The sequence below is a fragment of the Scyliorhinus torazame genome, chromosome 14 (genome assembly GCF_047496885.1).
Source record: "Scyliorhinus torazame isolate Kashiwa2021f chromosome 14, sScyTor2.1, whole genome shotgun sequence".
NCBI lineage: Eukaryota > Metazoa > Chordata > Chondrichthyes > Carcharhiniformes > Scyliorhinidae > Scyliorhinus > Scyliorhinus torazame.
In genome coordinates, this window is record NC_092720.1 from 34,350,458 (window position 1) to 34,361,978 (window position 11,521).

Sequence of the window (11,521 nt, forward strand, 5' to 3'; positions counted from 1 at the left end):
GGTCATTCACAGTGAGAGAGGAGCAATGGGGCCATTCACAGTGAGAGAGGAGCAGTGGGGCCATTCACAGTGAGACAGGAGCAGTGGGGCCATTCACAGTGAGAGAGGAGCAATGGGGCCATTCACAGTGAGAGAGGAGCAGTGGGTCATTCACAATGCGAGAGGAGCAGTGGGGTCATTCACAATGAGAGAGGAGCAATGGGGCCATTCACAGTGAGAGAGGAGCAGTGGGGTCATTCACAGTGAGAGAGGAGCAGTGGGGCCATTCACAGTGAGAGAGGAGCAATGGGGCCATTCACAGTGAGAGAGGAGCAATGGGGCCATTCACAGTGAGAGAGGAGCAGTGGGGCCATTCACAGTGAGAGAGGAGCAGTGGGCCATTCACAGTGAGAGAGGAGCAGTGAGGCCATTCACACTGAGAGAGGAGCAGTGGGGCCATTCACAGTGAGAGAGGAGCAGTGGGGTCATTCACAATGAGAGAGGAGCAATGGGGCCATTCACAGTGAGAGAGGAGCAATGGGGCCATTCACAGTGAGAGCGGAGCAGTGAGGCCATTCACAGTGAGAGAGGGGCAGTGGGGTCATTCACAGTGAGAGAGGAGCAGTGGGGCCATTCACAGTGAGAGAGGAGCAGTGAGGCCATTCACAGTGAGAGAGGAGCAATGGGGCCATTCACAGTGAGAGAGGAGCAGTGGGGCCATTCACAGTGAGAGAGGAGCAGTGAGGCCATTCACAGTGAGAGAGGAGCAGTGGGGCTATTCACAGTGAGAGAGGAGCAGTGGGGCCATTCACAGTGAGAGAGGAGCAATGGGGCCATTCACAGTGAGAGAGGAGCAGTGGGGCCATTCACAGTGAGAGAGGAGCAATGTGGCCATTCACAGTGAGAGAGGAGCAATGGGGCCATTCACAATGAGAGAGGAGCAGTGGGGCCATTCACAGTGAGAGAGGAGCAGTGAGGTCATTCACAATGAGAGAGGAGCAATGGGGCCATTCACAGTGAGAGAGGAGCAATGGGGCCATTCACAGTGAGAGAGAAGCAGTGGGGCCATTCACAGTGAGAGAGGAGCAGTGGGGCCATTCACAGTGAGAGAGGAGCAGTGGGGTCATTCACAGTGAGAGAGGAGCAATGGGGCCATTCACAGTGAGAGAGGAGCAGTGGGGCCATTCACAGTGAGACAGGAGCAGTGGGGCCATTCACAGTGAGAGAGGAGCAATGGGGCCATTCACAGTGAGAGAGGAGCAGTGGGTCATTCACAATGCGAGAGGAGCAGTGGGGTCATTCACAATGAGAGAGGAGCAATGGGGCCATTCACAGTGAGAGAGGAGCAGTGGGGTCATTCACAGTGAGAGAGGAGCAGTGGGGCCATTCACAGTGAGAGAGGAGCAATGGGGCCATTCACAGTGAGAGAGGAGCAATGGGGCCATTCACAGTGAGAGAGGAGCAGTGGGGCCATTCACAGTGAGAGAGGAGCAGTGGGCCATTCACAGTGAGAGAGGAGCAGTGAGGCCATTCACACTGAGAGAGGAGCAGTGGGGCCATTCACAGTGAGAGAGGAGCAGTGGGGTCATTCACAATGAGAGAGGAGCAATGGGGCCATTCACAGTGAGAGAGGAGCAATGGGGCCATTCACAGTGAGAGCGGAGCAGTGAGGCCATTCACAGTGAGAGAGGGGCAGTGGGGTCATTCACAGTGAGAGAGGAGCAGTGGGGCCATTCACAGTGAGAGAGGAGCAGTGAGGCCATTCACAGTGAGAGAGGAGCAATGGGGCCATTCACAGTGAGAGAGGAGCAGTGGGGCCATTCACAGTGAGAGAGGAGCAGTGAGGCCATTCACAGTGAGAGAGGAGCAGTGGGGCTATTCACAGTGAGAGAGGAGCAGTGGGGCCATTCACAGTGAGAGAGGAGCAATGGGGCCATTCACAGTGAGAGAGGAGCAGTGGGGCCATTCACAGTGAGAGAGGAGCAATGTGGCCATTCACAGTGAGAGAGGAGCAGTGGGGCCATTCACAATGAGAGTGGAGCAACGGGGCCATTCACAGTGAGAGAGGAGCAGTGAGGCCATTCACACTGAGAGAGGAGCAATGGGGCCATTCACAATGAGAGAGGAGCAGTGGGGCCATTCACAGTGAGAGAGGAGCAGTGAGGTCATTCACAATGAGAGAGGAGCAATGGGGTCATTCACAGTGAGAGAGGAGCAATGGGGTCATTCACAGTGAGAGAGGAGCAATGGGGCCATTCACAGTGAGAGAGGAGCAGTGGGGCCATTCACAGTGAGAGAGGAGCAGTGGGGCCATTCACAGTGAGAGAGGAGCAGTGGGGCCATTCACAGTGAGAGAGGAGCAATGGGGCCATTCACAGTGAGAGAGCGGCAGTGAGGCCATTCACAGTGAGAGAGGAGCAGTGAGGCCATTCACAGTGAGAGAGGAGCAGTGGGGTCATTCACAGTGAGAGAGGGGCACTGGGGTCATTCACAGTGAGAGAGGAGCAGTGGGGTCATTCACAGTGAGAGAGGAGCAGCGGGGCCATTCACAGTGAGAGAGGGGCAGTGGGGCCATTCACACTGAGAGAGGAGCAGTGGGGCCATTCACAGTGAGAGAGGGGCAGTGGGGCCATTCACAGTGAGAGAGGAGCAGTGGGGCCATTCACAGTGAGAGAGGAGCAGTGGGGTCATTCACAGTGAGGGAGGAGCAATGGGGTCATTCACAGTGAGAGAGGAGCAGTGGGGCCATTCACAGTGAGAGAGGAGCAATGGGGCCATTCACAGTGAGAGAGAAGCAGTGGGGCCATTCACAGTGAGAGAGGAGCAATGGGGTCATTCACAGTGAGAGAGGAGCAGTGGGGCCATTCACAGTGAGAGAGGAGCAATGGGGCCATTCACAGTGAGAGAGGAGCAGTGAGGCCATTCACAGTGAGAGAGGAGCAATGGGGTCATTCACAGTGAGAGAGGAGCAGTGGGGCCATTCACAGTGAGAGAGGAGCAGTGGGGTCATTCACAGTGAGAGAGGAGCAATGGGGTCATTCACAGTGAGAGAGGAGCAGTGGGGCCATTCACAGTGAGAGAGGAGCAATGGGGCCATTCACAGTGAGAGAGAAGCAGTGGGGTCATTCACAGTGAGAGAGGAGCAATGGGGCCATTCACAGTGAGAGAGGAGCAGTGGGGCTATTCACAGTGAGAGAGGAGCAGTGGGGCCATTCACAGTGAGAGAGGAGCAGTGGGGTCATTCACAGTGAGAGAGGAGCAATGGGGTCATTCACAGTGAGAGAGGAGCAGTGGGGCCATTCACAGTGAGAGAGGAGCAATGGGGCCATTCACAGTGAGAGAGAAGCAGTGGGGTCATTCACAGTGAGAGAGGAGCAATGGGACCATTCACAGTGAGAGAGGAGCAGTGGGGCTATTCACAGTGAGAGAGGAGCAGTGGGGCCATTCACAGTGAGAGAGGAGCAATGGGGCCATTCACAGTGAGAGAGGAGCAGTGGGGCCATTCACAGTGAGAGAGGAGCAGTGGGGCCATTCACAGTGAGAGAGGAGCTATGTGGCCATTCACAGTGAGAGAGGAGCAGTGGGGCCATTCACAATGAGAGAGGAGCAACGGGGCCATTCACAGTGAGAGAGGAGCAGTGAGGTCATTCACAATGAGAGAGGAGCAATGGGGTCATTCACAGTGAGAGAGGAGCAGTGGGGCCATTCACAGTGAGAGAGGAGCAATGGGGCCATTCACAGTGAGAGAGGAGCAGTGAGGCCATTCACAGTGAGAGAGGAGCAATGGGGTCATTCACAGTGAGAGAGGAGCAGTGGGGCCATTCACAGTGAGAGAGGAGCAATGGGGTCATTCACAGTGAGAGAGGAGCTGTGGGGCCATTCACAGTGAGAGAGGAGCAGTGGGGTCATTCACAGTGAGAGAGGAGCAATGGGGTCATTCACAGTGAGAGAGGAGCAGTGGGGCCATTCACAGTGAGAGAGGAGCAATGGGGCAATTCACAGTGAGAGAGAAGCAGTGGGGTCATTCACAGTGAGAGAGGAGCAATGGGGCCATTCACAGTGAGAGAGGAGCAATGGGGCCATTCACAGTGAGAGCGGAGCAGTGAGGGCATTCACAGTGAGAGAGGGGCAGTGGGGTCATTCACAGTGAGAGAGGAGCAGTGGGGCCATTCACAGTGAGAGAGGAGCAGTGAGGCCATTCACAGTGAGAGAGGAGCAATGGGGCCATTCACAGTGAGAGAGGAGCAGTGGGGCTATTCACAGTGAGAGAGGAGCAGTGGGGCCATTCACAGTGAGAGAGGAGCAATGGGGCCATTCACAGTGAGAGAGGAGCAGTGGGGCCATTCACAGTGAGAGAGGAGCAGTGGGGTCATTCACAATGAGAGAGGAGCAATGGGGCCATTCACAGTGAGAGAGGAGCAGTGGGGCCATTCACAGTGAGAGAGGAGCAGTGAGGCCATTCACAGTGAGAGAGGAGCAGTGGGGTCATTCACAGTGAGACAGGAGCAGTGGGGCCATTCACAGTGAGAGAGGAGCAGTGGGGTCATTCACAGTGAGAGAGGAGCAATGGGGCCATTCACAGTGAGAGAGGAGCAATGGGGCCATTCACAGTGAGAGAGGAGCAGTGGGGCCATTCACAGTGAGAGAGGAGCAGTGGGGCCATTCACAGTGAGAGAGGAGCAATGGGGCCATTCACAGTGAGAGAGGAGCAATGGGGCCATTCACAGTGAGAGAGGAGCAGTGGGGCCATTCACAGTGAGAGAGGAGCAGTGGGGTCATTCACAATGAGAGAGGAGCAATGGGGCCATTCACAGTGAGAGAGGAGCAGTGGCTCATTCACAATGCGAGAGGAGCAGTGGGGTCATTCACAATGAGAGAGGAGCAATGGGGCCATTCACAGTGAGAGAGGAGCAGTGGGGTCATTCACAGTGAGAGAGGAGCAGTGGGGCCATTCACAGTGAGAGAGGAGCAATGGGGCCATTCACAGTGAGAGAGGAGCAATGGGGCCATTCACAGTGAGAGAGGAGCAGTGGGGCCATTCACAGTGAGAGAGGAGCAGTGGGCCATTCACAGTGAGAGAGGAGCAGTGAGGCCATTCACACTGAGAGAGGAGCAGTGGGGCCATTCACAGTGAGAGAGGAGCAGTGGGGTCATTCACAATGAGAGAGGAGCAATGGGGCCATTCACAGTGAGAGAGGAGCAATGGGGCCATTCACAGTGAGAGCGGAGCAGTGTGGCCATTCACAGTGAGAGAGGGGCAGTGGGGTCATTCACAGTGAGAGAGGAGCAGTGGGGCCATTCACAGTGAGAGAGGAGCAGTGAGGCCATTCACAGTGAGAGAGGAGCAATGGGGCCATTCACAGTGAGAGAGGAGCAGTGGGGCTATTCACAGTGAGAGAGGAGCAGTGGGGCCATTCACAGTGAGAGAGGAGCAATGGGGCCATTCACAGTGAGAGAGGAGCAGTGGGGCCATTCACAGTGAGAGAGGAGCAATGTGGCCATTCACAGTGAGAGAGGAGCAGTGGGGCCATTCACAATGAGAGAGGAGCAACGGGGCCATTCACAGTGAGAGAGGAGCAGTGGGGTCATTCACAGTGAGAGAGGAGCAATGGGGCCATTCACAGTGAGAGAGGAGCAATGGGGCCATTCACAGTGAGAGAGGAGCAATGGGGCCATTCACAGTGAGAGAGGAGCAGTGGGGCCATTCACAGTGAGAGAGGAGCAGTGGGGTCTATTCACAGTGAGAGAGGAGCAATGGGGCCATTCACAGTGAGAGAGGAGCAATGGGGCCATTCACAGTGAGAGAGGAGCAGTGGGGCCATTCACAGTGAGACAGGAGCAGTGGGGCCATTCACAGTGAGAGAGGAGCAATGGGGCCATTCACAGTGAGAGAGGAGCAGTGGGTCATTCACAATGCGAGAGGAGCAGTGGGGTCATTCACAATGAGAGAGGAGCAATGGGGCCATTCACAGTGAGAGAGGAGCAGTGGGGTCATTCACAGTGAGAGAGGAGCAGTGGGGCCATTCACAGTGAGAGAGGAGCAATGGGGCCATTCACAGTGAGAGAGGAGCAATGGGGCCATTCACAGTGAGAGAGGAGCAGTGGGGCCATTCACAGTGAGAGAGGAGCAGTGGGCCATTCACAGTGAGAGAGGAGCAGTGAGGCCATTCACACTGAGAGAGGAGCAGTGGGGCCATTCACAGTGAGAGAGGAGCAGTGGGGTCATTCACAATGAGAGAGGAGCAATGGGGCCATTCACAGTGAGAGAGGAGCAATGGGGCCATTCACAGTGAGAGCGGAGCAGTGAGGCCATTCACAGTGAGAGAGGGGCAGTGGGGTCATTCACAGTGAGAGAGGAGCAGTGGGGCCATTCACAGTGAGAGAGGAGCAGTGAGGCCATTCACAGTGAGAGAGGAGCAATGGGGCCATTCACAGTGAGAGAGGAGCAGTGGGGCCATTCACAGTGAGAGAGGAGCAGTGAGGCCATTCACAGTGAGAGAGGAGCAGTGGGGCTATTCACAGTGAGAGAGGAGCAGTGGGGCCATTCACAGTGAGAGAGGAGCAATGGGGCCATTCACAGTGAGAGAGGAGCAGTGGGGCCATTCACAGTGAGAGAGGAGCAATGTGGCCATTCACAGTGAGAGAGGAGCAGTGGGGCCATTCACAATGAGAGAGGAGCAACGGTGCCATTCACAGTGAGAGAGGAGCAGTGAGGCCATTCAGACTGAGAGAGGAGCAATGGGGCCATTCACAATGAGAGAGGAGCAGTGGGGCCATTCACAGTGAGAGAGGAGCAGTGAGGTCATTCACAATGAGAGAGGAGCAATGGGGTCATTCACAGTGAGAGAGGAGCAATGGGGTCATTCACAGTGAGAGAGGAGCAATGGGGCCATTCACAGTGAGAGAGGAGCAGTGGGGCCATTCACAGTGAGAGAGGAGCAGTGGGGCCATTCACAGTGAGAGAGGAGCAGTGGGGCCATTCACAGTGAGAGAGGGGCAGTGGGGCCATTCACAGTGAGAGAGGAGCAGTGGGGCCATTCACAGTGAGAGAGGAGCAGTGGGGTCATTCACAGTGAGGGAGGAGCAATGGGGTCATTCACAGTGAGAGAGGAGCAGTGGGGCCATTCACAGTGAGAGAGGAGCAATGGGGCCATTCACAGTGAGAGAGAAGCAGTGGGGCCATTCACAGTGAGAGAGGAGCAATGGGGTCATTCACAGTGAGAGAGGAGCAGTGGGGCCATTCACAGTGAGAGAGGAGCAATGGGGCCATTCACAGTGAGAGAGGAGCAGTGAGGCCATTCACAGTGAGAGAGGAGCAGTGGGGCCATTCACAATGAGAGAGGAGCAACGGGGCCATTCACAGTGAGAGAGGAGCAGTGAGGCCATTCACAGTGAGAGAGGAGCAATGGGGCCATTCACAGTGAGAGAGAAGCAGTGGGGTCATTCACAGTGAGAGAGGAGCAATGGGGCCATTCACAGTGAGAGAGGAGCAGTGGGGCCATTCACAGTGAGAGAGGAGCAGTGGGGTCATTCACAGTGAGGGAGGAGCAATGGGGTCATTCACAGTGAGAGAGGAGCAGTGGGGCCATTCACAGTGAGAGAGGAGCAATGGGGCCATTCACAGTGAGAGAGAAGCAGTGGGGCCATTCACAGTGAGAGAGGAGCAATGGGGTCATTCACAGTGAGAGAGGAGCAGTGGGGCCATTCACAGTGAGAGAGGAGCAATGGGGCCATTCACAGTGAGAGAGGAGCAGTGAGGCCATTCACAGTGAGAGAGGAGCAGTGGGGTCATTCACAGTGAGAGAGGAGCAATGGGGTCATTCACAGTGAGAGAGGAGCAGTGGGGCCATTCACAGTGAGAGAGGAGCAATGGGGCCATTCACAGTGAGAGAGAAGCAGTGGGGTCATTCACAGTGAGAGAGGAGCAATGGGGCCATTCACAGTGAGAGAGGAGCAGTGGGGCTATTCACAGTGAGAGAGGAGCAGTGGGGCCATTCACAGTGAGAGAGGAGCAGTGGGGTCATTCACAGTGAGAGAGGAGCAATGGGGTCATTCACAGTGAGAGAGGAGCAGTGGGGCCATTCACAGTGAGAGAGGAGCAATGGGGCCATTCACAGTGAGAGAGAAGCAGTGGGGTCATTCACAGTGAGAGAGGAGCAATGGGGCCATTCACAGTGAGAGAGGAGCAGTGGGGCTATTCACAGTGAGAGAGGAGCAGTGGGGCCATTCACAGTGAGAGAGGAGCAATGGGGCCATTCACAGTGAGAGAGGAGCAGTGGGGCCATTCACAGTGAGAGAGGAGCTATGTGGCCATTCACAGTGAGAGAGGAGCAGTGGGGCCATTCACAATGAGAGAGGAGCAACGGGGCCATTCACAGTGAGAGAGGAGCAGTGGGGCCATTCACAGTGAGAGAGGAGCAATGGGGCCATTCACAGTGAGAGAGAAGCAGTGGGGTCATTCACAGTGAGAGAGGAGCAATGGGGCCATTCACAGTGAGAGAGGAGCAGTGGGGCTATTCACAGTGAGAGAGGAGCAGTGGGGCCATTCACAGTGAGAGAGGAGCAGTGGGGTCATTCACAGTGAGGGAGGAGCAATGGGGTCATTCACAGTGAGAGAGGAGCAGTGGGGCCATTCACAGTGAGAGAGGAGCAGTGGGGTCATTCACAGTGAGAGAGGAGCAATGGGGCCATTCACTGTGAGACAGGAGCAGTGGGGTCATTCACAGTGAGAGAGGGGCAGTGGGGCCATTCACAGTGCGAGAGGGGCAGTGAGGTCATTCACAGTGAGAGAGGAGCAGTGGGGCCATTCACAGTGAGAGAGGAGCAGTGGGGCCATTCACAGTGAGAGAGGAGCAGTGGGGCCATTCACAGTGAGAGAGGAGCAGTGGGGTCATTCACAGTGAGAGAGGAGCAGTGGGGCCATTAACAGTGAGAGAGGGGCAGTGGGGCCATTCACAGTGAGAGAGGAGCAGTGAGGCCATTCACACTGAGAGAGGGGCAGTGGGGTCATTCACAGTGAGAGAGGAGCAGTGGGGTCAATCACACTGAGAGAGGAGCAGTGGGGCCATTCACAGTGAGAGAGGAGCAGTGGGCCATTCACAGTGAGAGAGGAGCAGTGGGGTCATTCACAGTGAGAGAGGAGCAATGGGGCCATTCACAGTGAGAGAGGAGCAGTGGGGCCATTCACAGTGAGAGAGGAGCAGTGGGGCCATTCACAGTGAGAGAGGAGCAGTGAGGCCATTCACACTGAGAGAGGAGCAGTGAGGCCATTCACACTGAGAGAGGAGCAGTGGGGTCATTCACAGTGAGAGAGGAGCAGTGGGACATTCACAGTGAGAGAGGAGCAGTGGGGCCATTCACAGTGCGAGAGGAGCAGTGGGGCCATTCACAGTGAGAGAGGAGCAGTGGGGTCATTCACAGTGAGAGAGGAGCAATGGGGCCATTCACAGTGAGAGAGGAGCAGTGGGCCATTCACAGTGAGAGAGGAGCAGTGAGGCCATTCACACTGAGAGAGGAGCAGTGGGGTCATTCACAGTGAGAGAGGAGCAGTGGGGCCATTCACAGTGAGAGAGGAGCAGTGGGGCCATTCACAGTGAGAGAGGAGCAGTGGGGTCATTCACAGTGAGAGAGGAGCAATGGGGTCATTCACAGTGAGAGAGGAGCAGTGGGGCCATTCACAGTGAGAGAGGAGCAATGGGGCCATTCACAGTGAGAGAGAAGCAGTGGGGTCATTCACAGTGAGAGAGGAGCAATGGGGCCATTCACAGTGAGAGAGGAGCAGTGGGGCTATTCACAGTGAGAGAGGAGCAGTGGGGCCATTCACAGTGAGAGAGGAGCAGTGGGGTCATTCACAGTGAGAGAGGAGCAATGGGGTCATTCACAGTGAGAGAGGAGCAGTGGGGCCATTCACAGTGAGAGAGGAGCAATGGGGCCATTCACAGTGAGAGAGAAGCAGTGGGGTCATTCACAGTGAGAGAGGAGCAATGGGGCCATTCACAGTGAGAGAGGAGCAGTGGGGCTATTCACAGTGAGAGAGGAGCAGTGGGGCCATTCACAGTGAGAGAGGAGCAATGGGGCCATTCACAGTGAGAGAGGAGCAGTGGGGCCATTCACAGTGAGAGAGGAGCTATGTGGCCATTCACAGTGAGAGAGGAGCAGTGGGGCCATTCACAATGAGAGAGGAGCAACGGGGCCATTCACAGTGAGAGAGGAGCAGTGGGGCCATTCACAGTGAGAGAGGAGCAATGGGGCCATTCACAGTGAGAGAGAAGCAGTGGGGTCATTCACAGTGAGAGAGGAGCAATGGGGCCATTCACAGTGAGAGAGGAGCAGTGGGGCTATTCACAGTGAGAGAGGAGCAGTGGGGCCATTCACAGTGAGAGAGGAGCAGTGGGGTCATTCACAGTGAGGGAGGAGCAATGGGGTCATTCACAGTGAGAGAGGAGCAGTGGGGCCATTCACAGTGAGAGAGGAGCAGTGGGGTCATTCACAGTGAGAGAGGAGCAATGGGGCCATTCACTGTGAGACAGGAGCAGTGGGGTCATTCACAGTGAGAGAGGGGCAGTGGGGCCATTCACAGTGCGAGAGGGGCAGTGAGGTCATTCACAGTGAGAGAGGAGCAGTGGGGCCATTCACAGTGAGAGAGGAGCAGTGGGGCCATTCACAGTGAGAGAGGAGCAGTGGGGCCATTCACAGTGAGAGAGGAGCAGTGGGGTCATTCACAGTGAGAGAGGAGCAGTGGGGCCATTAACAGTGAGAGAGGGGCAGTGGGGCCATTCACAGTGAGAGAGGAGCAGTGAGGCCATTCACACTGAGAGAGGGGCAGTGGGGTCATTCACAGTGAGAGAGGAGCAGTGGGGTCAATCACACTGAGAGAGGAGCAGTGGGGCCATTCACAGTGAGAGAGGAGCAGTGGGCCATTCACAGTGAGAGAGGAGCAGTGGGGTCATTCACAGTGAGAGAGGAGCAATGGGGCCATTCACAGTGAGAGAGGAGCAGTGGGGCCATTCACAGTGAGAGAGGAGCAGTGGGGCCATTCACAGTGAGAGAGGAGCAGTGAGGCCATTCACACTGAGAGAGGAGCAGTGAGGCCATTCACACTGAGAGAGGAGCAGTGGGGTCATTCACAGTGAGAGAGGAGCAGTGGGACATTCACAGTGAGAGAGGAGCAGTGGGGCCATTCACAGTGCGAGAGGAGCAGTGGGGCCATTCACAGTGAGAGAGGAGCAGTGGGGTCATTCACAGTGAGAGAGGAGCAATGGGGCCATTCACAGTGAGAGAGGAGCAGTGGGCCATTCACAGTGAGAGAGGAGCAGTGAGGCCATTCACACTGAGAGAGGAGCAGTGGGGTCATTCACAGTGAGAGAGGAGCAGTGGGGCCATTCACAGTGAGAGAGGAGCAGTGGGGCCATTCACAGTGAGAGAGGAGCAGTGGGGCCATTCACAGTGAGAGAGGAGCAGTGGGGTCATTCACAGTGAGAGAGGAGCAATGGGGCCATTCACAGTGAGAGAGGAGCAGTGGGCCATTCACAGTGAGAGAGGA